General features: G+C 36.7%; 1 pseudogene across 3 annotated transcripts in view; it reads left to right on the top strand.

Moving 5' to 3' along the window:
• Positions 1-305: 305 nt before the first annotated feature.
• The window catches only part of LOC149572814 (putative pentatricopeptide repeat-containing protein At3g47840 pseudogene), a 36,605-nt pseudogene continuing 13,286 nt past the window's right edge, over positions 306-23,624 (top strand). For 2 of the 3 annotated variants that reach the window (XR_016359980.1, XR_016359978.1), the window contains exons 1-4: positions 323-2,780; positions 2,925-3,028; positions 3,138-3,239; positions 6,080-6,159. The product of XR_016359980.1 is annotated as a putative pentatricopeptide repeat-containing protein At3g47840 pseudogene, transcript variant X3 (transcript). Of the gene's footprint in view, positions 2,781-2,924; positions 3,029-3,137; positions 3,240-6,079; positions 6,160-23,624 lie in introns of all 3 variants that reach the window. The other variant, XR_016359979.1, reaches the window with a different exon arrangement.

The raw sequence follows: 23,624 nt of genomic DNA, 5'->3' as shown, positions 1-23,624 counted from the left end.
AAGTAGAATAGACATATGTAAATTCTTAAAATTTTGAATGCTTTGTTTGGATGCACCGAATTGAAATTGAAATACAAAATAAAATAGGAATACATATTACAATTTTGGCCCAAAAATGAGATTTTGCAATTCCACCCAAATAGGTGGAATTGGAATACATATTCTTATTGCAGTTTTATTTATTTTAGAAAACATAAATTTTGGGGTCTGTGAATTCTCCATCAAATTTTCGGTGAACCAAACAGAGAATAAAAATACGTACTCCAATTTTCTATTCGAATAGCTATTCCTATTCCCCTATTCCTATTCCCCCAGCCAAACGGATCTTAAATGAACTCACTATCACAAAAATTACGAGAAAGAACCTCAGCATCAGGAAAGTCAAGAGGTTGCCAAAGAGTAGAGCAGCTAAACAAACTTGCAGAAATTTAGAGGTATAAGATCACTTGAAATGGTGAATGATACGCAAATATGAAAAGGTTCTTAAGCAGAAGGAATGCTGAGACAATACACAGGCGTCTCCAACGGTGGAACGGTTTTCATTTATCACTTGTTTCTCCGACGAGGACGAAGGGTTTTTGTGCTGAACGGGCAGTCGAGGAGTATGATGAGAATAGTGGGAGCGTGAAAAACTTTTGCAGGGAACAAGAGATGAAGGAGAATAGAACCTCATTGCAGGATTATATTGATAGAAAAGCCCTACCAGCTGCCAAAATGATGTACGTGCGTATGATTGAAAAAGGATTTGAACCAGGAGTCTTTCAAGGAAACTGTATTCTTAATGCTCACGTTAAGTCTGGCCTTCTTAAGGATGCACGCCACCTGTTCGACAGAATGACGAAACGAGATAAGGTCTCCTGGACCATCATGATTGCTGGGTATTCTAATGGGATGAATGAACACGAAGCTTTGCAGCTGTTTCTGCAGATGCTGAGGACGGATGTCAAGCCAGATTCGTTTGTTTATGCCAGTGCTCTCAAGGCCTGCGCGGGCTTGGGCGAAGGCGGGGAACAGGTGCATGCGCATGTGGTACAAGTCGGCCTCGAGTCCAACACATTTGTTGGTAATGCCATTGTGGATATGCATGTAAAATGCGGAGGAATGAAGGACGCACGCCAAGTGTTTGATAGAATGTCGGAACGTAATGACTTTACATGGACAACTATAATTACAGGATACGTACAGCATGGGGTTGGAGGAGAAGCGCTGAAATTGTTCAGTTTGATGAATTGGACAGATACAAAACCGAATCCATTTATTATTTCCAGCTTATTGAGGGCGTGCACAGATATGAGTGATTTCGAACAGGGAGAGTGCCTTCATGCCGCTGCCGTCAAAATGGGTTTTGAAGCAAATGTATTTGTTGGGAATTCTTTGGCAACAATGTATCCAAAAATTGGAAGAATTAAGGATGCGAAGAAACTTTTTGATGAAATGTGGGAGCGAGATGTAGTGTCTTGGACGACAATGATTGTTGGATTTGCTCAAGGTGGCCACGGGGAAGAGGCTTTGCAACTTTTTGAACAAATGCTCAAAACTGAAATAAAGCCAAATGAGTTCACATTTGCAATTGTTGTCAGTACATGTGGCAGCTTAGCTGCTCTTGAACAAGGTAAACAATTTCATGCCCATGTCATAAGAAATGGACTTGTATCATTTTTATCTGTAGGTAATGCTCTTACTGCAATGTATGCCAAGTGTGGGAGGATAAACGACGCTGAACAAGTGGTTGATGAGATGACTGTAAAAGATGTAGTTTCATGGACTACAATTGTTATGGGATATGTGGATAAGGGCTACGATGAAGAAGCCTTAAAGCTTGCGTTCCGAATTCAAAGATTGGGAATAAAGCTTAACGAGTTCACGCTTTCCACTGTCCTTACTGCATGTGCTAATATAGCAGTTTTTCAAACAGGAAGCCAAGTGCATGCCCTTGTCATTAAGGCTGGATATGAGTTGGAAATTTCTGTTAACAGTGCTCTTATTTCAATGTATTCCAAATGCGGAAGCATAGAAAATGCAGGAAAAGTGTTTGACTTAATGTCTAAAGGAGATGTCGTAACTTGGACTACAATGATTACAGGGTATGCAATCCACGGGCTCGGTACAAAGGCACTCCAGCTCTTTGAACAAATGCAACAAGAAGGGGTGAAGCCAGATTCTATTACCTTAATTGGCGTTCTCTCTGCATGTAGCAATGCAGGCTTAGTGAATGAAGGGTGGTACCACTTTAATTCCATAAGTAAGGATTACGGGGTCAAACCAATAATAGAACATTATGGTTGCATGGTGGATCTTCTTGGTCGAGCTGGGCAGCTGGATGAAGCAGAAGAATTTATAAAGAAAATACCATTCAAACATGACTCTGTTGTCTGGGGAGCCTTGCTTGGTGCCTGCAAAGTCCATAGAAAATATGATCTAGGAAAACGTGTAGCAGAACGCATACTTCAGTTAGATCCACAATGTGCAGGAACACGCATACTACTTGCAAACATGTTAGCTGCAGATGGTAGGTGGGCTGATGTAGCCAGTGTTAGAAAACTTATGAAAGAAAATAGACAGAGAAAACAGCCAGGACAAAGTTGGATTGAAGTGCAAAACAGGCTCTTTACATTTGTTGCAAAGGATTCACTGACAGATTACATCCAAAACCATGTGAAATCTACCCCATGTTAAAGTAACTGGTTCAGAAGATCGATAAAGTGAATATGTTGCAGTAATAAAATTCATGTGCTCTGATGTTTAAGAGGAGAAGAAAGGGCACATTCTAAACCACCATAGTAAGTAGCTAGCTACCATTTTCATGTTAATCACCACTCTGTCTGGCACATCTGTCCACATCAGAAATAATTATATTAAAATCTGGTCTACATTTCAATTTCTACTTTCAAATCTTAAAGATGTAATTGTCTCTCGTGATACAGATATAGACATGGACGGTCTGCTTGTAGAAAAATAAAAAGATCCTTTATTCAATGAGTTAGGTGGTTTACCCAAACAATAACATCCTGCAGGGTTCACTACGAAGGTGTGCGTTAATTTATAATGATGATGTTTGTATGCTCTTGTCGTTTATTCATCTGAGAACTTAAAACCTTTGGGGATTATTATCTAATGGATAATTGATATTTCTGCAGTGGTTAGATGACAAAGCTTTGGTCTATTGACAGTCTGAGTCTACTTGTGAGCTTCACCATGAGGTTGAAATGCGCAGTTAGAAATATTGAACAATATATAAGGTATATAGGAAGTTTTACCTTGTTCTGTGTTGGCCTGTGCAAGCTTTCTTTTCATTCAAGTTATTTGTAAATACTTAAATTCAACTATATAGTCTTCAACATTCATTCAAACTTCTCAATGCCTAAATTGAACCATACACTGATCAACATTCATTCAAACTTATTTTTTTTGTTTGATCGGTAAAAGACAAATGCCCTATATATATATTCAATTTGAAAAAAGTTTTACATTTGCTTTTTACCCCGTTTGAAGTGCAAACACTGGGGAAAAGAATGGGGAAGAAAACCCCCAGTATTGCCCGAGACTGAAGTCCTGTTTTAGAAAGTACAAATGCCCCTCAAATTGATGGGGGTCTTTAGGAGGCATACCTCCTTTTTACATAGATATTAGTTATACATTTGAAAAAAAAGCCCCTAATTTGGGATTTGCAGATTTTACTTAAGCTTAGGGAGCTTGTGAATACATTTATTTTATTATAGTCTTCTTCTGCTGTATTTTCCTTTTATATTTATTTTGCTCCTCCTTGGCTCTGTATTAAGCTTCTGGATGCTTGTGAATGCTTAGCCCCTGTTAGTTTTCAAAATGCTATTGAAATAAAATCCCTTTTGGAATATTGGACCATACGATAGCATTTATTAAGAAACCCACATCTTATCTCCTCTTTAACTATTGATGAGATAGTAAAGTTATTTGCCAAATACAAGGTTATCCTAGCCTTAAGATGTATAAAACAATCTATGCTTTTAGCCTAACCTAAGTTACCGATTCGGATACATAATCGGAAGCAGATGTGGGAATCTTTTATTTTTGGGTACGGATGCATTTGGAAATGTGTGTGTGTGTGTGTGTGCAAAGAATTTAAGAAACTTATAAATACAAGAACTTAGAGTTAGAAACTTAGAAATATATAAACGTACATCATTTGATAGTATCATTGTTAATTTATTCACATGATACTTCATCATTGATCAAGATATAAGATATTTCATATGTCAATTAAATAGCTCAAGCTTCAAATTAAAACTTCATTGGAACAGATATTCATGTTCTAGACTCCATGTCCAAACTACAAAATCAAAAACAGTGTTCATGTTCAATGTTCATTAATCAGAATCATAAGGATTTTCAAAAAATCTGGATCCTCCTCATCTCCAACCACTGTAAGGTCCATATCATTTGAACCAAAAATGGTTGCACTTGCACTAGATGCACCATGTGTCACGGACCTATCATCACCATCATCCATCATCATAGTAAGAACATGAAGTGTTGCATCCACGTTTGCACACTTAGGGAGAACATCCCAAAGTTTGGCTGCCCCATCCATGTATTCATCATCCTTACGTGACAAAAGATGCAAGTTGGTATGAATGTGGACCAAGTCCTCAGCTTTCTTTGACCCCAAACGGTTGTGCTTCACTTAATGGATATAGGAGTATGTACTCCAATTCCTTTCAGCAGCAGAAGAACTTGCAATTTGTTCACTAAATTAATTAAAAAAAATTAAACATACAAAGGAAAAGTAAATGACAATATGACAAAATACAAGTTGTAATCTAAAAACAAAAATCAAAACTTACATGTGAGAGGATTTTAATTGCAAGTGTGATTGCTCCCATTTTATTTTGGTCCTTAATTGCAAATGGAATAACATTTGCTTTGGAAGCAAACAAGCCAAACTCTAGCCTCACCTTTTCATGCATCTCATCATCTTGGAAGATTCTTTCAAAAGATTTCGAGCACCCATTAGCAACCTCTTCATTAGCATATGGTGCAATTCTATCTAGCATAGAAAGTACCGCCTCGCTATAATACTTCGGAGATAAAGCATATGCAGGGAGGTGCAATGGGGTAGTCATCTTTTCCCAAAAATGCATAATTATTTCTTTCATTGTATTGCATAAGGCTTGTCATTTTGTAAGGTCACTCTCATGTGCTTGTATAGAATGTTTTACCTTCTCAACCATGGTGTCCATGCCATCATACACATCTCCCAAGCAATGTGTATTTGTATCGACAAAGCGAAGCATAGTCATTGTAACATACCATTTTACTAAGCTGGAAATAAAGTAGATATTCTAGGATTATAGCCGAATATCATAACAAAATGACATGAAGCAGTTGAGAAACATTACATCATAACTATAAATCCAAAATTAAATAACGACTATATCTATTTCATATGAAAGACAGCTAAATTAACTTGCTTAATTGATTTCTATTATTTCAATTAAAAGATACAAATCAATTCAATCACATCTATTACTGTACATTTCAAGTAATATAAAGGTACGTACAAGTAAAAGATTTAGGATACATAGTGAGTTAACTGAAATAATTGACGGTGTGTTGTTCAAGCGTTGACATCTGACAAAGAGGAGAAGCATTGGCATAGGCTTAACCTCCCAACTGTGAACCTTAACATATCCCCACACAATCTCTTGTGAGAAAGACCTTCCCTATCTCGGAATAGAGTGGGGCACAATAGCCCTACCATCCTGAGCATATTGGTTGTTACATCCCAAATTTTGACCTAATTAAAATTATTATAGCCGTTGAGTTGAATGGATTTTTCTTTCCTGTTCATGTGAAAAGGGTAGTTAAATGTAACTGTTGTTTTTTATAAAATTGGTTGTTATCAATTATTATGTATAACCGTTGAATGATGATGGTCGTTATCCATTATCTGTCATATGTTGATGATAGTAGTTAGCAGTTACTTGGTTTTGGAATTATGGTTATTAACTAATTTCCTTATTATTATCTATGTAAATTGTTATTATGGAATTATCATGGAAATTTGTTATTATTGTGGAAAATGTTGCACGTGTGATTGCAGGAGTAGATGAAGGGGAGAAGCATTGCTTAATGAGATCTACGGAATGGGGTACTACATTAGTCCATTTATCTGATCGACAGGTATGACCTCTAACTATCTTGGTGAGAACCTAGCGACTTGTTTAACGAGATACAATCATTGGACACGCATGAGCTATTGGACAATCATTAAAAACAAACATTTTAATATAATCGAAGTACATACCTTTAATGGTTTATGTTGACTTTCTCATCACTTCAAACACACACACACACACACACACACATATACGTGCACATAGGTATAAAAAGTAGGGTGTCACCATAGTAATAATTTATACAAGCTCATATCTATTAAAATATATATACCTAAATATGCGTATACCTTGAGAAGCTGTGGAGATAAAATAATCTTCCAAAGTGATGTGTAATTAGAAATGCATACCTTAGTAGGTACAACCTTGGACAAATAATAATATGATGCCACCTTTCTAAATAATATACATATATGCAAATATGTATATATAAATATAAATTATAATTTATTCCTTTTGATTAAGTCACCTTCGAATTCTTCCTCTTAATTATTTATCTTTATAAGAGGCGAGAATGTACACTTGGCATCTCTCATCAGTGATTCAAGAAGATGGTTCTTCTTCTTTTTTATAACTGTTCAAAGAGTTACAGCTTCTTGGAAGCCTTTATTATTTTCGAATGCTTTCTTTTATATACCAGTCAGGAGAACCAAAAACATGTGTTTTGCATTTTATACCTCTGCTCTCCTATGTTTCTCTTATTTTTTATTTGCTGTGAATGATTGAGGGCAAGTCGTAATTATTGTTTACTCTGAGCTCTGCACTTTGGATTACTCACATCAAGAAGAGTTGGCTGCATAGAATCAAGCCAAGCCCCACGTCTTCCTAATCAGGTTATGTGATCAGCCATTTCAAATCATAATTTGTTATATATATTTGCATTTGAATTTACAGCAGTAAGAAATGTGTTCATGAATTCCATGCATCATTATTGAATTGCAATATTGAATAGACATTTGATGAGTCCATTCTTTCCATGTTAAGTTGAGATCAAATGTATATGAAATGCTCAGATGCCTTTGTTACAATTGGATTTTAGAATCAAACTATTTCCTTGTAAGTCCTTTAATAGAAGTTCTTGGGTCATAAAAAAATTGTGTTATGATAGTACTGGAAATATATATTATTCTTTACACTAGTTGAGGTTCAACAAAGAGTTGGATTACTCTAGGATTTGAACACCTAGGACTCACTCGGCCGTATGGCCAAGAAAGAGGGTGAAGAGGTGAGAGAAAAATCTGCAAGAACATGAAACAAAATCAGATGTGATACAATAAATATATTATTTTTAAAAGAATCATTTAATAGCTCATACATGTCCATTTAAATTTTTTCTATTGTCAAGTTGAGCGGTGGTGCTCGGGTATTAAAAATTCATCTAAAAACTTTGGCCAAGGTCGTTAAAGGCATGATTGCCTTCTAAAGATCACATGATTTTGATAGCGCTAGTTATTCAGACATGTTCGTCCATAACTGTGCGAACATTCTAAACACTGGTATTGCTTGAATGGCTGGATTAGTAGTGCCTTAGGCCTAGCCTTGGGGTAGGGAGGGCCTTTCTTTTCAAAAGATTGTGTGGGGATGGATATGGGCCACGGTTGGGAGGTTAAGCCTAAGCAAATGCTTCTCCTCTTATTTGGTAGCCCAGGCTTGCACAACCAAATCAAGACTCTTCGAGTACTTTTATATGTTTTATCTACTCTCTCAATGCATTTACTTTACTTTGAATCTTAGTACGAATACTAACGATTTACTTCACTTTATATTAAAAGGTTAGAAAGCAGTTAATACAATTGGTAATTAATTCGGTTGAAAGTTATTTCAGTTAATATCGGATGAAATGGATTTTAAGATGTTATGTTTGATAGTTTAGTTGAAATGTTACTTTCATATTTAATTGAAAGCAGATAATAGTTTCATTCTTTTTTAGTTAGGAAAATTCGTTTGTTACACCGATGTTAGAGTGTCGACTAAGCAATAGACAAGGTTGAGGGATTCCTTTGTCAACCTTTCCTTTGTCAGCTAGCACTCAACCTCTTGTGATCATTTATGGCAATTATGCCTCTACACTACCTTGGCCAAGGATTTAGGTGGGTATTAGAGAACCCAATCACCACCGCTCGACTTGACAACCGATTACATCTTCGACAATCATGAATTGACTTAGACTTATGCAAATCTCTTTCTTTAATAGATCATATATTTAAGACACTGAAATAGTTTTCTTTTCTTTTCTCTTTCAGGGTTCCTCTCGTCTTCACCCATTTATACTTGTTACAAGATTCAAGAATTGGCAAATTAACGAATTTTTGGATGATTGATTGATTAACAGAGGAACAAGTGTGTTCCTTATAAAGAATTACAAGGACGTTGTTTTTAAAAGAAACAATGTAGATTGAAGACGAAAATAGAAACAAAACTAAAGATAGGATAGGAAACATTCCTATCTAGACTGAAAGACGGACTACAAACAAGTAGTTGACCGTTATAGAAAGTATAAGATATTATCTTAAAAATACTTGCCTCTACCGGCCTTGGGGTGCATCCTAGGAGACTGTTGATAATCATGAGATTCTTTTAAATCAGAAATGTTTGTGAAACCATTTGAAATCAGTCACAACTGGTACATATCATATAGCAAAGAAAATCAAAAGATATTTCAAGGCAGATTTTATACAACATAAAGCATTATATGATTTCATCGTTTGGGCATTCCTTTCCCCAGATTCATAGCAGTTGATGCTTATGAAAAATATCAGATCAAAATACGAATGAGAAATAGGGAGTACACCGAAACCTCTCAGATGCGAATCGTGCTCAACATAGTTGGAAAACTCACCAAAGGCAAAAACTCGCCAAGCTTCCCAAAAGTTTAATCGGGAAAAACTCCGCGATTTAAAAAAAAAACTCGAGAAAAACTCATGAACCTAAAAAACCGCTGAAATTTAATTAAAAATACATTTATTTTGCAAAATTTAATGAGAAGATGCATCTAATAAGTTAATTAAAGACAATACAAAAGAAACAAGCATAGTTTAGATATATATAAATGCATAGTGTATACAAAATTGCATTCTCATGCGAAATGCTCATGGTAGGAAGCAAAATAGTAAATAGTTTCAATCTGTCAAACTAGAAGTAAATACTAAAAGTCTAAATACATCAATTATCAATACAATCACATCTTCTTCTTTCCACTTGCACTAGCAGGAAAGTGAGGGGGTCTAGTCCTAGAAGAAGTGCCCCGCACTGGGATAGGGCGTGAGCTGCGGGACTACCTTGCAAATCCGCCTTGAATCACTTGCAATCAGTGAAGAATACCTCCAAACCTTCTTCTCTCCACACCTCAAGGCTCTAGACAATGCAAATACAACAAAGAATGAGCAAACAAATCACTTTCTGCCCTTTTCAGTTGTCACAGGCTGCAGGCTAGTAAATCGCGAGTTTTAAACCAAAACTCGCCGAGTTTTTGCCTCACTGCCGAGTTTTTCCAACTGCGAGTTTTTTTGGGATTTACTCGCCTAGCTTAAGTACTCGGCGAGTTTTAAAAACTTGCTGACTAATCTGCGAGTTTCCCATCTATGGTGCTCAATGCTAACATTTGCATTTGAATAAGGAGGCTTCCTTGAGTTGTAAGGCATTACTTATAATGCAAATAATATGAGGAAAAATACACGACTTGGTTATGGAAAAAAAATAAGACCAGGTGCTGGTGCGGTTGCAAACACTATGCAAGATATGGCACCCAAGCGGCTCAGTATTGTATTACTATCTTGATGATATGCTTTTGAAGTAAGTTGAGAACAAAGAAGAGTTTAAGAGAATTGTATGCAATGGACAGAAAGAAACGTGTGAGAGAGTGTTTTCTCAACTGTGGGGGATGGAAATATAGTCTCCCGCTGTTGTTACAAGGAGCTCGACTTGCAGTTACAAAAATATCGTGAATTCAATTTTTTTAAAATAAATATTGTGCCGCTAAGGGTGGCAACGCTCATGTTGGAATATAAAGAAGGATATATTTTTTCATCATAATCTTTAAACAATATAAAGTTTATATATGTATATACATATACAAATATAATATTATGTGATCATGCCTTCGATATTTTTGTCTAAGATGGTACCTACATATTCATATATCTATATGCATATGTAATTTTGAGAGTACATATAATTTCTTTTATCATTATATTTTCTCTAGATACGCACACATATACTTATATATACATGTAACTTGTAAGTGCAATTCATAGACGTTATTAGAGTACATCCATAATCTCATAAATGAAAAAGAGGTAATAGTTATTTCATGGTATTGAAGGTTTATTATTTCTCTTGTTATGAAGTCGACCAAGTAGCTCATGACTGTCCAAGGTCTACTCAGTTGCCTGGTCTACTCTGTTGCCTAGTCGTTAAATCCTTCATCGAGGTAGTTAGAGCCCATACCTGATAGTGGGAAGATGGACAAAATTGGTGCCCCACTCGTTGAATCCCATTTAGCAATGCTTCCCCCCTTCGTGTGCTCCTGCAACCAAAATGCATTTTCCACAATAATAATGGGTTCCTCCATTTAAATCAAAATATCAATAAAACAAAATAACTGACAATTGTCACAATGGCTATCCACCACAATCTTCATATTAAAATATAAGTATTTATTTTGCCAAAATAACAAAAATCAACTAACAAGTCATTTCCCAAAGAATCAATTCAGTAAATCATAACTTCCTTTTCACAAGATCATGATATCAAGAGTATCTAACTAACCATTACAACGACTATGACATTATTTTTAAAAGATAAAAAATTTGGGATGTAATAGTGATGATGGGCTCGGTGATATCCAATACATATTGCATACAAATCCACCAACGTTCACCCAAGATCATACCCCTAATCTTTAGGGCTCTTTCTATATTTGATGCCTTCCACGCACCTCGTTGAGGACAAATGACCATTTGGCTCAAAGCATCTTTCACCTTGAGAAGTCTTCTCATAACAATAGTACGAGATACAAAATGGGTCTAAGCAACCTAAACAAGTTAACAATATGTCAATTGACAATAAATTTATAAATATTAACTAAATTACAAATCCACGAAATTTATTAATTGCAAAAAATTAATTTACCTTCAGTAACTCCAATTGTGAGTATGTTCTAAAAATGGATTGTGACGTGGTTAGTTAGGAACATTTGGATGTCCTCTCCCTCTTTGTGTATTTGCTTTGCCCAATCTATTTGAGTGCCAATTTGTTGCATAATCAAGTTGAGGGAGTGTATAGTTCATGGTGTCCAAAAAAATGCTCATACCGACCCTCAATCAAAGCATCGGCTCATCTGTAATTTGGACTACATTCTCACTACCCACCATATCTATGGCCTTAATGAAAATATTAGAGATGAATTGTGAATCCTTCACCTCCACTTGACAATCAATTGCCTTTAGAAACATTGCCTCTTTGGGGGACACTACAATCACATTAATTAATGGCTTGTTTCTTATATCTTTCCAACCATCAAACACAATTGTCACACCCGAATTTTTTCAAGAATTTCTAATAGGCTGAAGTGCTTTCTCTATAGAAACTCTCTCCTTTTGTAAAAGTGTGGTACACACCTTTTCATACTCAGGACTTGTGTAATCATCTAGTGCTTCTTTGATGGCTCTTACCATTTCCTTCCTATATGGTGATCTTACCAGGGTGAAAGGAAGATCATTAACATAGAGGCAACGTGCAATGGCTTCATCAACACAATCTCTTGCTTCCATTTTAAATGTAGAGTGCAATGGGCCACGTTTCCGGGCTGCTGCAAAATTTTCTACTTCGTACTCCTCTTCTAGTATGGGTACTTGCATGAATGGATGTTTGGAAAATACAATTGGTTCCATTTCAAAGCGTGGTTGCATATTGTTCTTTTTTGAGGAAGGAGGTTGATAATAACTCTTTTTGGATCTTTTAACCGAATGATCAACAACCTCTTGTTCTTTTACAAACAAAGCCATCTATGCATTAGATAACCCCTTCCCATTTGCACCTTAGTACATTCCAAAAACTTTATTAGCAGGGCGCATGAAATGAAGCTTTACTTGAGAATAAGAGCTATTAAAAGGCTTTCCTTTGTTACTTTGACAATAATTACAACTCCAAATATACGAGCCACCACTTGCAATCTGTGATATTCTTGTTGTATGTCTTCATAGATGAGACCCTAAATCAACTTTGAAGTTATCCCCTCCTTGCCCTGCCACTGAATTCTGACCTTGTCCTCCCATTGAACTTTGACTACCGGTGGCAACATTCTTGCACAATACAATGTAGTTTCTTTCTATAATAAGAAATTAAATAAATTTAAATCAATAAAAAAACTATGAATATCAAGCATACAAGTATAAAACAATGGTACAAAACCATTCAAATAGATACTTAAACCTGTTTCTCAATTTCTTTTAAAAAAAATAAAATGAAAAAGGCTTGAAAATTTTCTTCACAAACTAGAAAAAATTCATCAAAATCTCTAAAAAATTCATTAAAACATTCAAGAATGGGATAAAATGCTTACCTCTTAGTATTTTAATGAACTTGTGGAAGCCAACTTTCGCCCTACAATTGTTACTCTTCGGAATAATCATGTTACCTTCAAAATGCCAAAATGGAAGCCAAATGAGAAGAGCAAACCCAACTGCAAGTAGAGCGATGGTTGAATGCTTTCAAGGCCTTTGTTAGGGTTGTTTTAGGGTTTGGCAAAAAAAATGATATTATAACCCAAAATGGCATGTTTTAAACCAAAATTAAGTTAAAAAAACATTCTTTTTGTTTGTTTCCTATGGCTTTCTCACGGAGGCGTTCGGATGCATCCAGTTACCCTACAGATGCCATCCACAAGCATCTAGATACGTCGGAAAGCCTGTCACAAGCTTTCGTCAACATTAGGATGCTTGCGGATGGCATCCGAATGGTATCCGCAGGGCTTCCTCACGCCCCTTCATCGTCTGCCTCCGCTTCTGCCTCCCCTATCTCTAGCAACACATCTGTATCCTAGAGCCTAATTGATACCTTGGTGAATTAATTGTTAATTTTTTACTCAAAGATTATTTGATGGGTTTTACTATTTTTCCTAAAAAAAATGAAGCTTTGTATTGTCTAGTTTTGATGGATTTTTCACCTCAAAAATCATGCTCGATTTTTCACCTAAAAAGCCATGTTTGTTTTTTTCGATTTTTCTCCTAAAAAATGATGACTCTTTGTAGTTTGTTTTGGGGCATCATGCTCATCTGCGAAGTTTGGAGGGTTTGCCAAATTTTCCTCAAAATCGTACCAGTTGTTAAGAGCAACTTCGTTATCCAGCATCAGGTTGGATATTTTTCATGATTTCTAGTCAAATGTTTTGCTGATTTTGGGAGGGTTAATGGTAGACTCATCTCAATGGCAGATTCTTGTCTCTTGTTGCAAAGCATTTTTAATAATGGGGTACCTTTTTTTGTTCGTTTTTGGATGGATTTTGGCTTCTTTTTTGGATGGATTTTGGCTTCTTGGTCATTTACATATTGCAGATCCAAGGAGGGTCTCAGAAACAACAAAATGTTTTTTTAGGATTTTTGACTAAAAGACAACTGTTAGACAATGACCATTAAGGGAGGCTATTAGAATATTATAATGTTTCTTTAATGGTCATCGTAGTTAGTCTTTAATTTATTAGGCAGTTTCGTCTTTAGTTCACGATTGTTTCTTTTGGAAACATTGTCTTTGTAAATTTATATAAGGAACTTTAATCTCCTTTGTTTAATATAACTACAACAACATCGATTTACCATAGTAGGTATTGGCTCACACACATTAATTACCAAGAACTAAACGTCACTTTCGAAGCTGTTAACTTTTCCCCATCCAATTATTATTGAGAATCTAAGGTATAAAGGATCCCATAATATTCCAATCCCTCCAAAAACCCCATTTGAATTAACCATAGTAACATGGGGACACATCCCCGCCCCTTTGCCCCATGCATCGGGGATGGGGACGCACTGGGGACTTGAGGACTCCGTTCCCTTGTCCTTAGTAGTGCCACTAGATTCCACCACTTCTGCCGAGGATGGGGGGACGTCTCAGTGTTAACTATTTGTTGATTTGACTATTCATGTTCAATGTTTGATGTTCCAATTTAATGCAATGTTTAAGTATTTACTCTTTTACATTTTTATATTGTATAGTGCAATATATCTTTTCATAACTTGTATTTTAAGTACCATATGTATAGTATATATTATATACAACTCCCCCTAGTCCCCCACCACCATCCCCCCACCATCCCCAAATTAAGGCCCCTTTGTCCCCCCATCCCAGAAACTTGTCCCCTTGTTCACTTGTCCCCCAGGGTGGTGTAACTATGGAATTAACTAATTCTGTTTTCCATGCACCCAATTTCCTACTTAGTTTCTCTCCCTTTTTACATAACTTAGTTTCTTGAATTGATATTATATCAGATTCAAATAATGTTAAGTTGGGGTTAAGCAAGTGCTTTTTGTTAGGGGCGTTTAAGCCCCTAACATTCCATGTGATCTTCTTGGCTCTATGGGAAGGTGCTTCCCCTTCCCTGCATAAAGAAGATCATTTATCTTTTTCTGGTTTTCAGCCATACCTGTAGCTGCTCTGAGTTCTGCCAGTGATTTCCTTCCTCGTTTCTTACTTTGTTTAGCACAAATTGGTTGTTCCAACCCTTCCAAATTTTCTGCTATACCCAAGATATCTGGATTTTTGTTAGCATTTTGCACACTTGTCGCTAAGGATTCATCTTCCTTAACATTTGACTGTTCGCTTACCATTTCCTCTAGTACCTTGTTGCTAAAGTCCCTGTCTACTGCTTCAGGCTATATGCCATTTCTTCCAGAATTGTCTGATTTTGCCTTTCTGATGAAATTCCTAATTCCTGTTGAAATCCTTCTACATCCTATACTCCAAATTCCTCACTGTTTTGGTTAAGTTCCAAGGTGGTTCATCCTAGCTTTCCTTCCTGTATAAATTACCCAGTATGTCTTAAGAGTGTCGCCACTTCGATAGGTACATAATTGAGATTTTCTTCTTTCTGAATCACATTAGTTGCTGTCTCCATTGCCTTTTCAGTTTTAGTGATCTTGATTTTTTTCCATTCCTTCACTCAACTGCTCATTCACCCCTTTTAGATGTTTACATTATTGTCTTCTTCTATTTTAGGGTTTATCAATTTATCTATTGGATTGGAATCCTGTTTCATGTCCAGTAATCTTCTCTTCTTTGCTCTTTTTATAACCTTTCTGTTCTCCCTTTCAGTAATTGCTGGAGATGATAAATCCTTTCCTTTCATTGTATCCTTCTCTGGACTGAAGTCCTTGTTGGTTTGTTGCTTAGTTGTTTTAATGGCTGAACTTGGTTTTAATTCTCGTATATAACCTGTCCTTGACTTTATACTTATGATATCTATCTCTTGTGCTTGATCTAGACTTCCCTTTTCCTCAACTCTTTTAATAAGTGTTACCATCTTTGACCCCAAATCTACTGATGCTTCCTTCTGACCGAGGTGCTGATTATGGTCTGCTTCCCATAGAGTATGTTGGTCACAAGTGTCATTGTATACCAACATAATATCTCTTATCTGTTTGCTATGAAATCTGACATTTTCCTTGATCTCAGTTATAAATAGGTTCTGCCCTGAACATTTATTACAATTCTCCAATAAGTTTAGCTTTCCTTCCAGTGCTGTTACTTTTAGAAAATCCGTTACATAATTTCTCATTGCTCTTTCATAATCAGTTGGATCTTTGATACTAACATCCTGACATTCCTTGAATTCACCGATATATAGTTGGTGGTCTGCGCTAGAGTTATTATCAGGGTCCTCCTCTATTATTTCACCTTCCTCAGTTTCTTGCTCTGGTAGCTGAATTCTGCTGGCTAAACGTTTCTGTGTTCCTTCTTGACTTTGATACCCTACTTCTCTTGTTTTTGTGGTGGCTGTTCCAGTTTTTGGTTGTTTCCCCTCTCTTGAAAATATCTTATGCTGAGTCATGTTTGGAATTATCTTGTAGAAATCCTGTTCACTGTTTCTAGTATCCGGATCAAAAAGGACGATTTCTTGAATGTTTCCTTGATGTATTTTAGGGTGCAGATTTTATATAGATCTGTTGGTAACAATCTTAATTGGTCCCCTGAACTGGGTGTTCATTTTCATATTGACTAGGATTCTAATGTTGTTTAAGTTTTTAGAATTATATTCGAATCCTAAATATTCTCCTAGGAAGTTCCCTAATCTCTTGATTTTTGTGTATTAATAAGTTCTACTGGAAGATTAGTAAATTCAACCCATTTAGGACTTAGCATTTTACAATATCAAAATTAGGGACCCATTCACAAACACTAACACTGTAACTTGGATGAAATCATTGGGATCCGGATAATAACTCATCTCTATTTTGCCTCCTGTTGCAATGTAGTTAAGCTAATGAATCAGAAAGAGAGAATACTTGCCTGATCCTTGCAGCTAGAATACAAGCAATCCTCTAAGCTAGTTTTTTCTGGTTTTAGAGTGTTCCATACAGCAAACAAACCTAGGATTTTGTATTGGAACCATCGATACTCTGAGTTGCGATTACTTATGATCAAAATATTTTCCTCCTTACATCGGCTTAAACTCGGGAACCCAGATCTTCCTTTCTTTTCTTCTTCATATAGCGCTTTGGGACTCTGAAACTCTGTTTCGAGCTCTTTTTTGGGGAGTAACCTATTTGCTGCTTATGAATAGGATGTCTCCAATTTCCTTGGTCCCATGCCAGGCTATTGTTTTCCCTCCAAAAGTTCTTCTTTTTGTGAGCTGTGAAATTTGGTATTTTTGAGCCATTACACTGGGTATTATTATTAAGGCCTGGTATGGTAGGAATGACAACTTTTTCTTTTGATCGGACTTCAATTCTATTGTCTGAAAACCTTGATTCTTGTTTTGTTCTTGTATTGCATAAAAATGTAACAACGGAATAAACAATAAGTAACTAAAGCCTATTCCTATATGTTCATGCAAACCTCAAATATGAAAGACAACATGTAAATAATGATGACATGAAATCAAAAGAGCTTAGACCATTCAAAATAGCACTAATGCAAACCTCATAAAATCACCAAATTGTTGATGATTTCATTGTTGTGGGATGTGGTTGCTCACAAATCCTGCAGCATAACAATGGGCTAGATAGTGCTTCATGGAAATGAGGAGAGGGCTCTCCTTTTATAGGAAATGAGATGAACGGAGAGTTGAGATTCAATGCAAGATGAAGGGCTAGGATCTCTCAAGATCAATGAGGTGTCCTTGAGGTGGAGGCCAAGTGGGTTCCATGTGGATTAGGGTTTTTGACCATTCAAAAGGGGAAAGATACTCACATGTATGAGCAACCTTTGATGTGATAGGTCAATGACATGTGTAAGAGGGTTGGAGGCTCAAGGTTTCTCACACGTGTGACACTTTTGAAAGCGATGGATCAATTATAGGTGTAAGAAGTGTGGAGGATCAAGGTTTCTCACACATGTGAGACACTTTTGAAAGCGATGGATCAATGACATGTGTAAGAGGTGTAAGAGTCACATGTCACATGTGACTAGGGTTTGCTAATCCTTTGATTATGATTGTGCAAATGATTAATGATGCGATTAGATGAGAAACTAGGATTAATTAGTGGATAAGTGGATTGACCTAGGTTAGAAGGATGGGTTAGGTTAGGAAAGTGAGGTTGGGTGAGGGTTAAAGTTAGGAGCCATGTGCTCAAATAGGATTAAATTTAATATTTAATTCCAAGTGGGATTAAAAAAGGATTAATTAAGTAAACAAAGTAATTTATTCAATTAAAGTGAATGGGTTAAGATGTAAGTGGGATGAGGGGAAGTAGGCTAGGATTTAAATAAACCTTAGTTTATTTAAATCAAGGAAAGGCGAATGTAATTAAATAAATGTAAATTTATTTAATTAAATGTAGGAATAAGACTATAATTAAATAAATAATAAATAGCTATTTAATTAGTCATGAAAAGGGTATTTGGACAATTTTAGGTGTCTACATTTTGCCCCTCTTTGATATAGCATTAGTAATGTTATATCAAAGAAAAATAAAATATAGTGGATGAAAGGATTAGACTAGTAGCATGATGCCCTAGTCATGGAAGGATGACGAGGGTGGAAGGGTATGCCCCCTTGAGAGGACATGTGGGTTAGGAGAACACAAATGTTCTCTCGAAATGGATGGGAGTATGGAAGGGAGTGAAAAATGATAAGATTGATAAAGTTATGCTGCAATGGTATGAACAACCTAAGTTTGATATTGTATTCAACACTATTCACCAAGGTATGAGGAACCGAGATGACAATGTGTCAAGTACGTGATAAAAAGGGGTCTACTACAACCATATGCCTTATGAAACCATGATATGGAAGACCATGATTCCTTGGGACAATAGGATGCAAAGACTATGATAAATGCAGAAAATACTAATGCATACAAGTAACAAGCAATCATGCACAATAAACCAAAAGAAAACCAACATTTGCCCCTAGTCAAGCTGAAAACCAATTAATGGATTGATTGATAATGATTGATTGAGGATGACAAAGTGAGTGATAAGCACAATGTACATCCGAGGATTGGGAAGGAGACATCCCATGATGATGTTCGAATATGGTCAATGGGTTATCAACTGATTGGGTCAAATTGATGAATTGATTAAAGATTGATGTACAAGATTGCAAGATTAGATTGATTAGATTAGTGTTGATTGCACATTGATTGAGATTTTTTGATGTTTTTGATTTTATGGAGACTTTGATGAATAGATTGAATTGACATGCAAGTGGAAGAATGAACTTGGAGGAGATTGGAAGAATGATGTTGATAGGATGAAGAATGATTAGAGTAGAATATAAATTGATTTGATGTGAAAGGATTAGAAGAAGGGAAAATTGCTTGAATCAGAGGATAAATGAATTTTATCGAAGTGAGTGGAAGAATTAGATGGAATGTGATATGAACGGATGTGGGATAGAATGGATTGGGACCAATGACAAGGGAGAGCCAAGGCAGGGTAAATGGGGGAAAAGCAACATGAGTCGGTGGATGAAAGGAATGGGGAAAGGATATGAGGGGCCAAATGATATGGTATCGGAAAATGCGGAGCCAAGGACCATGTTTCGAAGGAGTCCAAATGACCCATACCGAGGATAGGAAAAGGGAAGAAAATATCGTGGGAAAGGATGCATGAAAATGGAAAGATGGTAAGAAGGCTAGCGTATGGAGGAAGAGAAGGCATGTGCGCTTCCAAAGCATGTATGAACATTGTGGTATTGTGCCTCTAATAGTGATCACGAGCATGGGTACGAAAGTGGAATGAAGAAGGAATATGGGAGGGAGGGTGTGAATCAGGGATAATGATATGAAAGGTATGGATGAAATGTGGGATATGAAGTGGAGAGGATGGATGGGACAACCAAGACCAAGGACAGATGAAAGAAGGATGGAAGTATATAGGAGTATGAATGGAAAATGGATGAAATGAATATGACAAGGACTATGGGATGCAAGATATGGATAGAATGTCAATATCAAATATATGAAAGGATTATGGTAGTATAGAGGATAACGTATGGATAATGCACAAGGGATATGGAAAGTGCATATGGAAGGATGAAAGGAAAGTGAAAGTCAAGATCAAAGATGGAAGAGGATAATGAACAGTAGATGGAAGTATAGAAGATATGTAAGGAAGAGTGGTATGGTCGGAGCTTGCCCCCAATGTAGAGTGCAAGTGGAAGAGGAAGAGTGAATGGATGGATAAGTGGAGGTGGAAGACTCAAGCATCTAGATACATGGATGTTATCCCTTTCTTCTTTGTCTTTGTTATTTTCAAGGAATTTGTACTAATTTCTCCTACATGTTGGTAGGATAGTGAATGGAGGACAATGACTTATGAAAAAGTTTGGATTAAGGGGCTGGCGTGGTTAGGAGGAAGACATGGTTGATGGATGCTAGGTTGGAATACTTGTGGATGGGTGGATGAAGGAGGTGGAAAGATCTTCATTGACACACATCTTGAAGGGTGATGGAAAGGTGGAAATTGTGGAGGATATGTAGGAGAAAGTTTGAATTTTGGGATATAGGAACCCAAAATGGATGAAGGAGATGATGGATGTAGGATGTGGATTTGGGTATATAAGGACCCAAAGTGGATTGGGAAAATGGAAGCTTGGATGATTTATGAATGAGGGAAGCCTTTGGATTAGCAAAATTGGATGTCATTTTGAATCTTTCTTTGAGATTCATTGCTACATTAAGTAGCTTTGGGATCCACAATATTTTTGCATTTTTGATTGTTAGCCTTTGTGGCCTTTGAGTTCTGTTTTGGATTGTATTTTTCTTTTCTTGAACATGTCGTTTAGAGGGGACATGTTGATCTTTGGATTTTTGTGGATTTTTGGCTTTATTCTCTTTTTCTTTGGCATCCAATTTGCTTCCATTGGCCATGGTATGGGTGCATGAAGATAAATGGGGTGGAGAGCGTATGGATGGTGAATGCTGTAAGGAATTCAAGGATGTGTGCCTTTGTTGATCTTGATTAGGAGCATGATGGGATGACGTGGAAGAATTGGATATTGTGGATGGAGGTACGTAAGGACCCAAAATAGAAGGAAGGGATGAAGGGCTTGGCTGTGGAACATAAGGACCCAAAATGGATGGAAATGAGGAAGGAATGGGAATATGGATATAAGGGCGCAAAATGGACTTGGAATATGGATGATAAGAACAGGTAGGTTTGGATGGAGGAATTTTGGTATTGCAAGGTGTACCAACATCTTGAGACATTATTTCTTCAATGGGATACTTACTATGTTCAACACAAGATTTGAGTCCATGTATATGGGGTTCATGAGTGGATTGGATAGGTGTGATAGGATCATGTGGAGGATTAGGATTACAAGGGGGATAATGAGGGATACTAGGATTTTGGGATGGAGTGGGATCATGAAAGGCAAATGAAGGGGAGCTTTGATCTTGACTTAAAAGAGGATCATGTAGCGGAATGAGTGGATCATGAGATGGAATAGAATCACATAAAGGAGTGGAGGGAATGGGACCATGAGATTGAGTGATTTGATCTTGACATGGAGGAGTATTAGTGGATGGAGTGGAAGGAATTTCTTCATGAAGTGGACGATCAACGGATGCTAACTCTTGAGATGGAATGGACTCAGTAATGTGCGCGGTACTTGGAATGTTTTGATCTTGATTAGGAAGGGAATCATGAGATGGGCTAAGAGGGATAAATGGATTTTGAGGGATAAGGGAACGATGGGATGGGGAAATGCTCGGATCTAGAGGAGAAGAGGAATCCATAATGTCATGCTTTGGAGGAAGGTCTTGAGATGGCATTGGGGGTATGACTTTTGGTGATTGGATCACTTTATTGTGACTTTTGCACGTAGACAGGAATTCGGGTGAGAAAAACCTATTACGAGGTGGGGATGATGTTTTTGGAGGATTAGGATTGTGCGAAGGTGGAAGTATGGGTAGGAGATGACATGGAGGATTGGGGTTGGATGGGACATGAGGACTATGGTCTTCGAAACATATGGCATGGAAGGTGGACTTTTACTGTTGATTTGCTAGGCTCAAGATGGAATTCTTTCGTTCCTCAATTTCTTTGGCCATGGCATTTCTGTTTGAGGAATTGAGTGGGCTATGAATGGGATCGTATGTGGTTGAGGGATAATGTGGTGGATTTCCCTTGTCAAAGGTAGAAGAATAATGAACATGAGATGGATTAGAATTGGATATGAAGTTATGAGGATTGATTTGATATGTAGGTTGAATGGGAGGTATAACTCCAGATTGCCTTGGAAGATCTTCAACCATTTGATTAAGCCAATTCTTTTCCATGGATCTTAGACGAAGAGTGATGAAAGATCTGATGATGAATGAAATATGAACTTGGGACTAGGAGCAATTTTTGACTTTGTGTCGATTTGATTTGAATTGAATTTGACTTGATATTGATTGGATTGGATTTGATTTGATGTGATTTGATTTGATTTGATTTGATTTGATATTGGATGAAGGTTTTGCTATAGCTTTGATAAAAACCTTATGATATTGCAAACAAGTGAATGTTGGATTTGAATTAAAGTCCAATGTTTATGACAATGCTCCTATGTTCAAAGTAGAAGATGTGATGTAAAGTTGAATTAGAAGAAGATGTGAATGAAATTAGAAAGATTGATTATGGATGATGTAAATGGACTAAATTAAGAATTGATTGAATTTGACAAGGAATTGGATTAGAAGAATGATGATTTGAAGGATTGAATTAAGGATGAACTATGAGATTGGTTGAGGAAATTGGATCCTGACTAGGACGGAGATTATGGATTAGATTGAATGATTAGGAAGACGAAGAAATGATTTGGACGAATAGAGATGATTAAGACTTCAAGGAATGGTTTGAATGATGAAGACAAGAGATGTATGAGGGTGATGAATTTGATGGAAAGAAGAAATGATGTGGACAACTTGACTAAGAGGACTTAAACCAAGACTTGTTTTTGTTGTTTTTGAGATTTTTTGATTTTTTTGGATTTTTATGTTATATGATGTTTTGGCTTTTTCAAATTTGAGATGCAAAATCAAACAATGAAATATATACAAAACAAGGGTAGCCAGTGTGTCCCCTTCAACTGGGGAGGGTTTCAAACACTAAAAAACATCAAACACACCAACAATCCTATAAGGTTTCAACTAGGATGTACAAGGATCAACTAGAGGGCGTCCTCGATATATGCAAAGTACGTGAGGCCCAAATGTGTAGATGAAAGAAAATAATGCCACATAGTCGTGGGGGAGACGGTAACCCAAATCTCCTTCTTCACTTCCCAAAGGTATAAAATTCTTTGGGGCTTAGCCAAGAGTGACAAGATTTTACTTCCAAGAGAGGTCTTTTGATTTACCTCCCGATTTTTATACTCTGCTAGAACACTGGAGTTGAGGTCGTCCCAAGGGGTGATGAAATCCGCAAGCAGGCCTCCTAAAAAGATAAAAACAAGACCACTTATTTCTTGTGCACTCAAGATCACCCGAAGGCGCGAGAGGAGAGAATACTTAAGTCGCCTCGGGGTTCAAAACACACTTGTTCTTTCTCAATGAAACTTTAGGTTTTGTAATCTATTTTGAAGACACGTGTTTATAGCATACAATGTTCTTTCCAACTTGACAATGTCGTCAACATAAAAATCGAGAGTTCGCCAACATAAGTAAATTGAGCGTCATCAACATAAGCAAATTCAGTAAGGAAAGAATCAATTCCCTTTATGCATTCAAGATTGAGTGAGTGTTCGTTTTAAGCACCAAATTGAAATATGCATTGCAATGTTCGTTGATCCTTAGACATTCAAGATTGTGTTATCATCCATTTCAC

Source organism: Cupressus sempervirens, chromosome 2 (genome assembly GCF_028749045.1).
Source record: "Cupressus sempervirens isolate cs-2001-9-10 chromosome 2, ASM2874904v1, whole genome shotgun sequence".
In the NCBI taxonomy this organism is placed as follows: domain Eukaryota; kingdom Viridiplantae; phylum Streptophyta; class Pinopsida; order Cupressales; family Cupressaceae; genus Cupressus; species Cupressus sempervirens.
Note: the sequence above shows the minus strand (reverse complement) of the source record. Positions and strands in the feature narration are given on the sequence as shown.